General features: G+C 44.5%; 1 long non-coding RNA gene across 2 annotated transcripts; it reads left to right on the top strand.

The window, feature by feature from the left end:
• The first annotated feature begins 1,150 nt into the window (after nucleotides 1–1,150).
• On the top strand, nucleotides 1,151–10,917 carry LOC306643444. Of its 2 annotated transcripts, none has more exons than XR_013758938.1 (4): nucleotides 1,151–2,217; nucleotides 4,814–4,965; nucleotides 8,492–8,562; nucleotides 10,120–10,917. It is a non-coding gene; the product is annotated as an uncharacterized lncRNA (long non-coding RNA). The 2 variants fall into 2 exon arrangements; XR_013758939.1 differs by lacking the exon at nucleotides 1,151–2,217 and adding an exon at nucleotides 2,224–2,639.
• Nucleotides 10,918–11,294: the final 377 nt, after the last annotated feature.

The following is an 11,294-nucleotide window of genomic DNA, read 5'->3' as shown; positions in this document are numbered from 1 at the left end:
TGATTACAGCTGGGGAAGTTTGGGCAAGTTGATACCATGCTGAACCTGAGCTCTAAGACTCTCTGGCAGGAGAGTCCTCAGACCTTTTCTTCCCTGTCAGCTGAACCCAGCTAACAAGGTCCTAGAGAGAGCAGAGCCACAATTTGGAAGCAGTTCTGGGTCCCAGAGGGACCAAACAAAAGAGAGAACCCTCATGTTCTCATCTTCTTCCTGGGACCTCCGACCTGAACTGAAAGTTGCCTTTGATTTTTGTAGGGCCATTGCCTGCCAGAGTTTAATTCTACAGCTCCGTTGAGAGAATACGTGCTGGATTTGATTCCACGGCAGCTTGTCCACCATAACCAATTCACCCTGGAACAGAACGTCTTCCAGGCAGACCTGTGGCTTTCAATGCCTTTGATATACACTGCACTGATTGTGTTTGCAAACCTAGACATATCAAAATTGAATTATATAAAACCCATGTGCTCCCAGAAGACAAACCGAGAGAAAATACAAGCACATGCATGATCTTTTCCTAAAATTTCATATGCCACTCAGAGTGCATGAGCTCCTGTGTGATAGAGTAGCTGGTGGCCAAGCAATGCTCGTCCAGGAACGCGCTCACTTGGTGTCTGGGTGCAAGTTCCTTGCCCATGAACATTTATATGTCAATGTCTGTGGAAGGCCACACGTACCGCAGAGGGAAATGGAGATCATACAATGCCAGAAGAGCATGTTACCTTATTTGCAGCTAAGCAAAGACAGAATAAGAGCCACAAATTATTTATCCCAACAGTTTTATTTCCATGGGGATTTGAATTATAGCATTTGAATTACAGATCCTTTAATGAAGGATTTTAGAGATAAAACTATCAAATCACTACTGGACCTACGGTTAGCATGGACCAATAACACAATAAGCCTTGCGAAAGTGCCCAGTTGCATATTTTAATGTCCTGCGCAGCCATTGAAGTTGCTCTGAACTTCCCAGGAGCCAGTGCTGGCAGGAGGACCATCAGTGACCCAATGCAGTCACATGGGACCAAAGTACATCTGCTTCTCAGGAAACACACCCATTCCCAGAAATTACTCCCGGGGGTCCCATGGAGGTGATTCAGTCTAGCTCTGAACCAGGGTCTTGATGACACTGTGCCAAGGGTGAGGATAAGAGTAAGAGTGTAGGCTCTCTTGGTGTCAACCTCTGTTGTCAGCCAAGTGCTCCCCAGTATGGCACCCTTCAGGACCACAGCTGTCCAATGGTCTGAGGCCACGGGAGTTTAATAGAGTAGGAAGTCCGTCTCACAACAGAGTTTGTATATTTAATTCTGATGCATGAGCTACAGAGGTCCTGGAGAACAGGGAGACTGCGATCGGACCCCTGTTCCTGATTCAAAGGGTCCCAGAGTTTAATAGCCGTGTGTGGGGCCAGTTTTCCATCTTTCCCTCCTTTTCCCACTCAAGTCTCGGGTTTCTAGAGATTTCTTTCCCTTTTTTTTCCCTCCGTGCCTACTCTCAGGAGAGTATCTACTGATTGAGAGTCAAAACTCTGTGCTCCCCCCCCCTCCGCCCCAGGAGGGGTTGTCATTCTTGAAATGATCTAAAAACTTCTGCTTCAAAGTGCCCCTACCAGAAACTCTCAGAATCTTACACTAAAAAGGCTGTTGAACTCTCTGAGACTCGGGAAGACATTCTGTCAACTACAGCACTGGCAGAGCGGGCTGAGAGTCAGGACTTGTAATTGGAGAATGCTTTGCTGCCAAAAAGAGCTCAGCACAGCCGTCCTGAAAGGCAGGTGGGGGCTGTTCTGCACCTCCCACAGCGGCAACTCCAGGCCTGGATGCCCAACGGCTGCTTCCGAGAATTCTCCACAAGTCATCCTTCTGATATTCTCTTCTGATGTCGCTCGCTTTCCAAAGCGATCTCTTTTGCAACATTGCTGCTGTCCAACCCCCTCATTCTAAGCCTCCACTCAACATCTGGTCAAAAACTGCAACTGCCAGCAAACTACCAGAAACGTGGCAGAGGGGCACTGGCAAGACAGCTTTGCCTCTGAGATGAGGGTGTCCGAAGCAAAGCATTGTGGATGAGGATTGGGACAGAAAAGCAGCTGAGAGTAGTGACCTGAGAAGGACCTTCAACAGGCACCCCTGGGGCAGACAATGATTAACTGGAGGACTCTTGCGGAGCGTGCAGAAGATTGCCCACGCGAGCAGCCAACTGCACAGGTTCTCAACGGTGAGAGGCTATGGGCATTGGTTTTAAAGTCAGGGCAAATTGAAATCACAATTATTCCTTAACTTTTTTTGAGATGCTGTGTATGTGCAGATGTTTAATCACTCTGGCTTATTAAGTGTCTGCTGTTAACTTGGGGACAAAATGTTGTTCAAGGGATATGGTGTCTGGCCTCCTGGTGCTCACTGTCTGTAAGGGGGATGGATGGGCCTTCACTGAGCAACTGCACGGAATACGTAAGACCGTTCGTGGTTGAGGAGACACAGGAGAGCGCCCTGGGCACTTCCAGCATAGGCATTCGGGGTTCCAAGGACAGGAAAAGCTTCCCAGAGAGAGGAGTCTAGAACTCAGTTGGCAAGAGGTCAGGCGCTCCGTGAGGAGGAGCACATGGGACCGAGGAGTCAGAGGTGACCGGGCTGAGCTTGGTGAGCAGGGAGCTTGGCATTGTGTGAGGCCGATCAGGGAGGAGAGGGCCAGCATGTTACGGATGACACCCACGGTGGGGGATGCTGGTGGCGGAAAGGGAAGTTCTGGCCTCAGTGAGGGCAAGACCCACTGGACGCTGGGATGAGGTGGTGGAGACGGGGGACTAAGGCAGGTCCCACCAGCACGATGGCACAGGGAGCAGAATCAATAGACGGGCAAGGGAGGGCAGCAGCAGTTCCTGATAATGTTGCCGACCACCTCAAACAGCAAAGATCAAACAAATCCCTTCAAACGATGAAGAGACCAACCAAAAGGCCAAACTACTCCCTGAGTGTTATATCCATATAGGGTCATAAAACACTCTCTGAATGTCCTGCATTTCAGTTACAAGTAGGTAGTATCATCACGAAACTAATGTGTTTATAAAAGCAAAAATAATATGAAATGCCCACTTATTAATGTAAATTGTAAGTGCATGAGAACAAAAATATATTTTACTTATGGATATCAAAGACCCACATGAATTAAAAAAAAAAGTCTTCAAATACAAGATGTGCTATTATAAATATGCCAGTTCTTCCCAAACTGGTTTACAGATTGACTCTAATACCAATGTCAGATATTTCAAAATCCTTTGGGAATTCAGATGATAAACAGATAAATAATTGGAATGTTTTATTGCAGTATAACTTAAATTGTTGTTTTCAAATGTAAAGAAGATGGAGGAATTTCCCTTCTAGATGCCAAAATTTCTAAAACTACTGTCATTTTTTTAAAAAGAATATAGTATTGGTACAAGACTCCTCAGGCATTTTAATAGAAAAGAGGAGATATCGAAGAAGATGAAAATACAGAGTAAAAGAAGCGTCGCAGACCCAAAGGAAACAATAGTTTTGTAACAAATGGAATTTAGCTTGGCATTAGATTTGAAAGAAAGACCCCCTGAGGAAGTCTTTTGCTTATTTTGAGTCATGACAGCTGATTGAACTTACCATGGTAAGAAAAAAATATTTGTAAATTTTCTAAGTTTTGAATTTTGCACTAGAGACTCAAACTCACTGAACACCTTCATGAATTAATATCAACAATAATGTTAAATTCTTACAGGAACATTTTTCTTTGCAAATAGAAGGTAAGAAGCACTATAATACAATGGTTTTCTAAGATTTCTTCTCAGCTGTCGGTATTACCCAACTTGACTATAAAGTCTGTTGAGTCTACAAATTGAATATGTATTTTATCTCCTCTGGGCCCCCAAATATTTTTTTGTCCAGTACATTCTTAATAGTTTTGCCTTCTTTAAATTTTTTAAAGTGGTCCCTTGAACAACCAATGCAGAAGTGTGCCGGCACACACACATATTTGGTATCTTTAATGCTACTTAATGGGAAGAAACACCAACACATGTTCTCTTTTCCCTGTCTTCCTGCAGTGACTGATTCACTCCCAGAAAACATCAGACTAATATGGCTAAAGAGAAACATCTAAAGCTTATGCATACTTCAGAATATTTCTAATTTTCTTTCAAATTCCTACGAGACCCACCACTTCTAAATTTATTATGATAAGTGATTAAACAATAACATCACGCTGGCTTTGTGAAGAGAAAATTTAGATCCAGAACAACCGTCATTTAATTCACAGGCCTGGTGTGAGCTCATGAGTTTCTGTGCCCAAACTACGTGGGGTAGGTGGTGCAGTCGGAGGCGAAGCCTCCAGGGACGTCATGGTCTGTAAGAGCCGTGGTCAAGGGTATGTGAGCCCATACTTTCCCAACTTCCCCTTGACCAAGGTGGCCAACATCCTCTTTTCCCATGGGCTGCTTGCTCAATCTTGGCCAAAGTACTGTAAGAAAGGACCTGAACCTAATCACTAGCATGCTATTCAACTATGACCCATAGAAATTATTCTTTCTCAGTTTACAATTGAGTAATCATGACCTGCTTTTGGGGGAAAGAAGGAAGAAAGGTGGGCATACTGATTCAGAACTGCATCCAATATTGATCTTTATTCCTAATTCCAATTTAAGAAAAAAGGGGGCTTTCCCAAGAGGTCTCACTTTTTTGAAGCTTTAGAGATTGGGAACGTCTACTGTTTATGGTTAATGATGTTTATGGTTAATAGTGATGAGTTTCACGCTTCTGAGGACATCACCTTGACTTTTTCATTTAAGGTATTTCCTATATGGGAGAATGAAAAACATGAACCAGCACTCAACCATGAGAAAATAATGGCATAATTCCACATTTCCATTCTGGCTCCACATGGAAGAGAAGATCATTTTCAAGTTATAGATGCTTTGTTATAGCACCTGGTGATGATGTGGTAAGACTTTCAATGAAGTTTCAAAGAACCAGTCAATGACACACATGGGCCTGTCATGTTTTCCAAAAACATCTTAGTCTCTCCTTCTTAGTGAAGACCTAGTTCATTGCTTAGTAGTATTCCTTTGAATTGGGATGTTCTCCTCTTCAGTTGATGTTGCTAGATTTGGCCTGGATGCGACCCAAGTGTCATTCTATAGAGCACCTACTCTTCATTGACCTCTAAATCCTCTGCACTGACAGAGGTTTGATATGCATTATCTTCTTCAATCCTCTCTATCTGAGGTGGTTGTATAGTTCCTAGCTCACATATTTAAGAAAAAAAAATCAGTGGCTTTGAAAAGTAAGTAAGTGGCTTGAGGTGATTGTTGTGTGGCACCATTTTTAAATTCAGGTTGCTTTTCTGAATGAGCAGAGGTGGAATCTCTTGGAATGAATGTTTCCTATTGTGCCAGGGACCACTCATGTTCCTTTCTCAGTTATAGTAAGGCTGGTTGGTTCCACTGGCTTAGGGGACGTTTCAACAGAACCTTTTGGGCTTGATTGAACTATCCATGTGTGGGGTTGGTGCTGTATGGTGAACGCAGACATAAATAACCTGTACTTTTTTCCTGACAGCCACAGTATGGTGGTGGTTGGGACTGTAATACACTGAGAGTTGAATAACAGAACAAAGCTATGGGTTCAGTGGCAACCGTTGAAGTGGCCAACCCAGGCCTGGTCACAGGGACTCTAAGGCTATATGGTCCACTCAGCAGGCAGGTAGATATTCCAAGGGCACAGAGACTGTGAATTACAAAGATTTTTGTGGAATTCAGGTCCTGCATTCGACTCTCTGCTTTGAGGTCTTAGAGCAGTTTCTTGGCAATAGCTTGAGGCAGGTTATCTATTGCTGCTTAACAAATGACTCCAAGAAGTGGTTTAAACAATAAGCATTTGTTATCTTACAGTTTCTTCAGGCTTTGGCCTTTGGGAGCAGATCGACTGAGTAGTTCTGACTGAGGCAAGGTTGTAGTAGGACAATTGGGACATGCCATCTCAGGCTTGACTGGGCTGTGCGATGGCGTCTAAACTTAGTCCCAGGGTGTTTGGCTGAAGGGCCTCATTTCCTCTCCTTGGGGCTTCTTGAGATGCCTCACAACATGGCAGCCAAGAATAAGTGGCACAAGGAAAACAACCAGACCAAAGCGGCAGTGTAGTTTATGACCTACCGTTGGAGGCTATGCTCCATCAGGTCCACCATTTTCCATTTGTCAGCAGTGAGTCAGTAAGTTCTGCCTCCACTCAAGGGGAGGGACCTGATCTCTATCTCTTCATCGGAAGAGTAGCAGAGACCATGTGGGCATAGTGTAAACCCACCACAGCAGTGACTGTTGATCAGCTGACTGTAGAGCTATCACTGAGTCTGAAGGCATCAGAATGCAAACATGCACTTCACAAGGGCGACAGACTCAGGCAGGCCATTAGGCATTATCAAAGGGGAGAGGATAGGGATGTGACCAGGGCTCTTCCATAAACCCTCAATTACGTCCTCCATGTCTACGCATTCATTTGCAGGGATCATCCCTCACGTCGGGTGGCGTGGTGGAGACATTCCTCTCTCTCACTCCTCCTAGGGGCGCACATGAAATGCTCCCTCCGGTATTCCAAGTAACACTCCGTTCCTATTGCTGCTGACTGTGAGGCCCCAGGGGCCCTGGGTCTCTGTCTTAAGAGGAGACAGTTTTCCCATAATCAGAAAGTACAAGATCTGTGACTAGTGTCCTCTTAGCAGTTTCTGAAATTCTGGAGAGAGCTGGCACTCTCGGACCAGAAAGGCGAGCATCGAGTTGTACCTCCCCCACCTCCCTGCAGCCCCAGTGAGGACTTTGGATCCAGTGGCTTCATCCTGGGGAGGCTGGGGAGAGCTGGCAAATACTCTAAACAGATAAAAGATAATTGAACAAGAGTGAGTAGTAAACGGTGACAAAGTGCTATTTCCATAATAAGCTTATCTGAGTAAACTTTCTCAGAGCCCTGAGTTCCCGAGCAGGGTGTGGATTTGGCAATAGTAAAGAAACAGGCCACGCCAGGAATGTCTGGGGAGCTAATGAATGCCCCTGAAGTGGTTGACGTTCCTATCTCTGCTTTGGATCCCTGCCACCTTGACGCAAATGGCAGACGGTGTTTAATTGGCAAACAGGGCTTCAAAGGGTTGCTGGGCCCTGCTCCCAGGGCCCCCAGGCCTGTTAATGTTTAATTGTCATGTGCAAGGGCCCACTAGCTCTTGGTAGACTTGGGCGTTTTATTGCACTTTGAAAAAGCAATATTATGAGCCTCCTTCTTGCTCCACGAGCATTTTACAGACAAGCCTTGAGTCATATGTTGCCTGATCAAATCTGAGCAGCCAAGTTCCCAAATTCTTCAGCAGGGGTCGAGAATTAGCCCTGGAAATACTGGAAATACTCCCAATTTGCTGCATTTGCCCTAAAATCAAGACCTGTACAGGATCAGCCATGAAGAAAAAAAAGAAAAAAAACTGAGCTGGGTGTTTAGAACTGGGGGTGGCAAGAGGGAAATGAGACAAGAGGATTGCTCACTGGCACATTGTGCAGCTTCTCCATTGAGGGCTGATGGCCCAGTTGTCCTTGGTGGTGGCTTTCTTACTAAAGGCTCTACTGGAAATGCAAGGGATGTTTTGGTTTTGATTTCCCACCCCCTTAATTCCTCTCCCCCCAAAAGATCTATCTGCTTTATATTGTTCACATAATTTAAAAAGTCAAGAAACTGTCTTGACAAGACTTTATAGTGTTTGTTTAATTACAGAAGGAAGAAGAAATAACAAGACACTTTTCCCCCACAAACTGTATGGAAATTGGGAATAAAGAGTGGCTTCCAACTTCCTGACATTTGGAAAGCACTACTTTGAATTGAATATGAATGATTCCTTTGAATTTGCAGTTCAATTCAATTTAATTGAACACATCTTCATTGAGTGCTAAGAGTTCCTATCAAGCAATTTCTTTGATTCTGAATTAGTGGTTTTTATTGAAATGGTTTCTTTTGTTGAATTCTGAAAATGTATCAGTTTGTTGTTTTAATCATTCTTTTGCTGATTGTGAATTTCTCCCTAAGGAAGGAATGTAAAGAGAAATATCTAATTACACCACTTATATCAGAATGGTGAAGTGTGTATTTATCTTGTTTGTTAATTACATATGTCACAGCTGAAGACCACACATCAGGAAGGTCGACATTAGCCAGAAGGGCCTGGTAAACATCAAAGCTAGGTGGGTAGCAAATAGCAAACAATACAGCAACTGGAAAGCAGATACACTTTTTATATGTTTGTATTAAATCAAAATTTCTTTGTTCTCATTTTTTGTTCAGTTCTGCATTCCAAACCTAGTCAGATGTTTATACCCTGGACCTCTATCGTCTCTACAGCAGAATTGCCACTGCTGAGCAGGTTTCAGGGTTCCCTGGCCTGTGTCGGGTTTTGAAGGCAATGTGGCAGGCACCTACCAGATTTAATCTCTTTTTTCTAGTTCTCTTCTTTGCTTCTATTCTGGTCCTTCCATCTCCACCACTGACTGCAATTCTTCTCCTGTGCAGGCAGGTAAGCAGACCATCCTTCCAACCTGAGCCAACACAGTGAAGTTCAATTGCATCCAGGATTCCCAGCCCCAGAGCTTCAGCTTCCCACAGAGGCAGGCTCGGGAGCAGCTTGCTGTGCTCCAAGCACGTGTCCTCCAAATCCATATGCACAGTTAATTAGTTTAGAGTTCTAAAATGTTATGTGATTCCTTTCTTAATAGAAACGAGAAGTGGTAAAAAATGAGAGGCCTTTATTCACACTTTATCAGCTATTTTAAATGAAAGGGTATATTATCCTCTGGATGGATTTACAGGAACACGCATTATGTGCCCAACTCCTATTATCAGTAATGGCGGTAAATGCACGCACGCACAGCACAGCACCCTGGGCTTTACACAAGAGGCCACTCTTCCCCTTCTGTTATTAACAATTCCTGCTTCACATTTCTTAAATATCTGCAATATGAAACAAAACACTGTTCACAATCTAAAGACTATCTGGCCGTATGTTTTTCAAAGGAAATGAGATTGCTGTATTACAAAGGCTTGCAAATTTGCTTTATGATAGCAAATGGCTCTGGCTGCTGCCCCACCTTCCAGCATCTCCACAGGGGGGGCACACAGGGCCGGGTGAGCCAGTCAGGGCTTTCTCTGTCTGTCTGCAGCGTGTTGGGCTCTGCTAGCAAGGAAGTGGAATCTTTCGCCTGTCAACTGTTGTCCTTCAGTGTTGGCAAAACCAGGATAAGAGACAGAAAGTGGGAGAAGAGACTGGTAAACCAAGCTCCCCGTTGTCAGAAGAGCCTCTTACACACCCCAACTCCTTCACTCATTCATTTATTTATCCATCCATTCCTTTGCTTGGCACATTTGTATGAAAGATCTCCTATGTGCCAGGCAGTGTGCAGGCTATGAAGACAGTAGTGAAATAGATTGGTTTGGGTCTTTCCCCAGGAAACTATTTAGTGGGAAAATAGAAATGAAATAACTCACGCACAGTTAGTGTTGTTCACACTGCAATATAAGAGAAGCACGTGGAGCAGTAAAGAACGGGAATGGAGGGGAAAGAAGGAGAGGCCCTGTGGGGATGGATGCAGGAACTTCACTCCGAAAGAGGTGCACCATCCCCATCAGAATTTGGAATTGGAAGGGCTAAACAGGCAGAGGGAGTAGCACATGCAAGGGCCCTGGGGCAGGCAGGCTTCATATTCAATGAATAATGTGTAGAACATGTGTGTGTATGGGGGGGTGGGGTTTGGATTGTAGAACAAGCAGAATTCCTACCAACTCCCCTCTGCTCAGCCCTCAACTCCTCACCCCACAGAGCAAATCACCTCTGTGTTCCACACAGGCTCAACTTGGCAGGGATGGCCACAGAATTCCTTTGTAGCTGTACTTGTCAAAATATTGGTGAGGAAGGACCAGATTTTAAAACATTCTGTTGTGAACTGATGCTATTACAAAATACAATAAAAATAAGCTACTTGAAAAATGATCATGCACTTTGATGTCACCACAGTATTGATTGCTATAAACATCTTCTAAAGGCTCGATCTTGGTTTTTGTACTCACCTCTTTTTAGATCGATAACAGTTTGTAGACCAGACCCCCCTTAAAGATGAACACTGTCCACACATTTCACAATCAACAAGTTATGGAACCAGACTACACACGTGCCTGCCACAGACGAATGGATAAAGAAAATGTGGTATATAAATACAAAGGAGTTCTACTGAGCATTTGCTGGTACATGGATGGAACTGGAGAGCATCGTGCTAAGTGAAATAAGCCAAGCTCAGGAAGTCCAGGGTTCAATGTTTTCTCTCATGTAAAAGCTAGAAAGAAAGTGGGGGGGGGGGATAATTTTTTTTAAAAAAAGGGATCTTAACTGGGCTCGGTGGTGTACACCTATAATCCCAGTGGACTTGGGGGCTGAGGCAGGAAGATCTCAAGTTCAAAGCCAGCCCCAGCAAAACTCCATCTCTAAATACAATATAAACAGGGCTGGGGATGTGACTCCGTGGTTGAGTGCCCCTGAGTTCAATCCCTGGTATCCAAAAACAAGGGGATCTCATGAAAATAGAAAAGAGACTAATAGAATAGAGGAAGGTGATCAGAGGGAGGGAAGAAGAGAGGACTTGGGAAGGAACTGGGGACCCTATGGGGACGTTATGCAATGTCCAGGTACATGTATTTCACAGTGAATCCTGCACATGTGTGTGTGTGTGTGTGTGTGTGTGTGTGTGTGTAAATTCTTGATAATGATAATAATAGAAGGGAGATCAGTAGAGTAGAGCCAGTAGATCAGGGGAGGGAGGTTGATCAAATCATGTCAAGTGCATGTATGAATATGACACAATGAATCTCAGTATCACGTATAATCATAACACATCAATAAAAACAAGTTTTAAAAAGATCAGGACCATTTCTATACTTCAAACATTGCCTCACTGACCTCCAGTTGCCAAATGCACCATCTGCCTCTGAATGGGGTGCTCTCCTCCCCTGAACGGGGTGCTCTCTTCCTTTCAGGAATGGCACCACGATGCAATGCATGTCCGGTCCCCACCCTGGACACAGAGCCATCCTGGACGCCTCTCACTTGCGTACCTGCTGTGTCCAATCATCTCCCCTAGTTTTAAGGCCAAGTTCAAACTCCTTCAAGAGATACACAGGAACCTGGGAACCTGGCCTGGGGCTCCCTGACCCCCCACCTCCCAGGCTCCGGCCACTCTGCAGTTTTGTGAGTGCCCTAAT

The sequence above is a fragment of the Sciurus vulgaris genome, assembly GCF_902686455.1.
Source record: "Sciurus vulgaris genome assembly, chromosome: 14".
NCBI classification, from domain to species: Eukaryota; Metazoa; Chordata; class Mammalia; order Rodentia; family Sciuridae; genus Sciurus; species Sciurus vulgaris.
The sequence above is the reverse complement of the archived record's forward strand: the minus strand, read 5'-3'. Positions and strand labels throughout refer to the sequence as shown.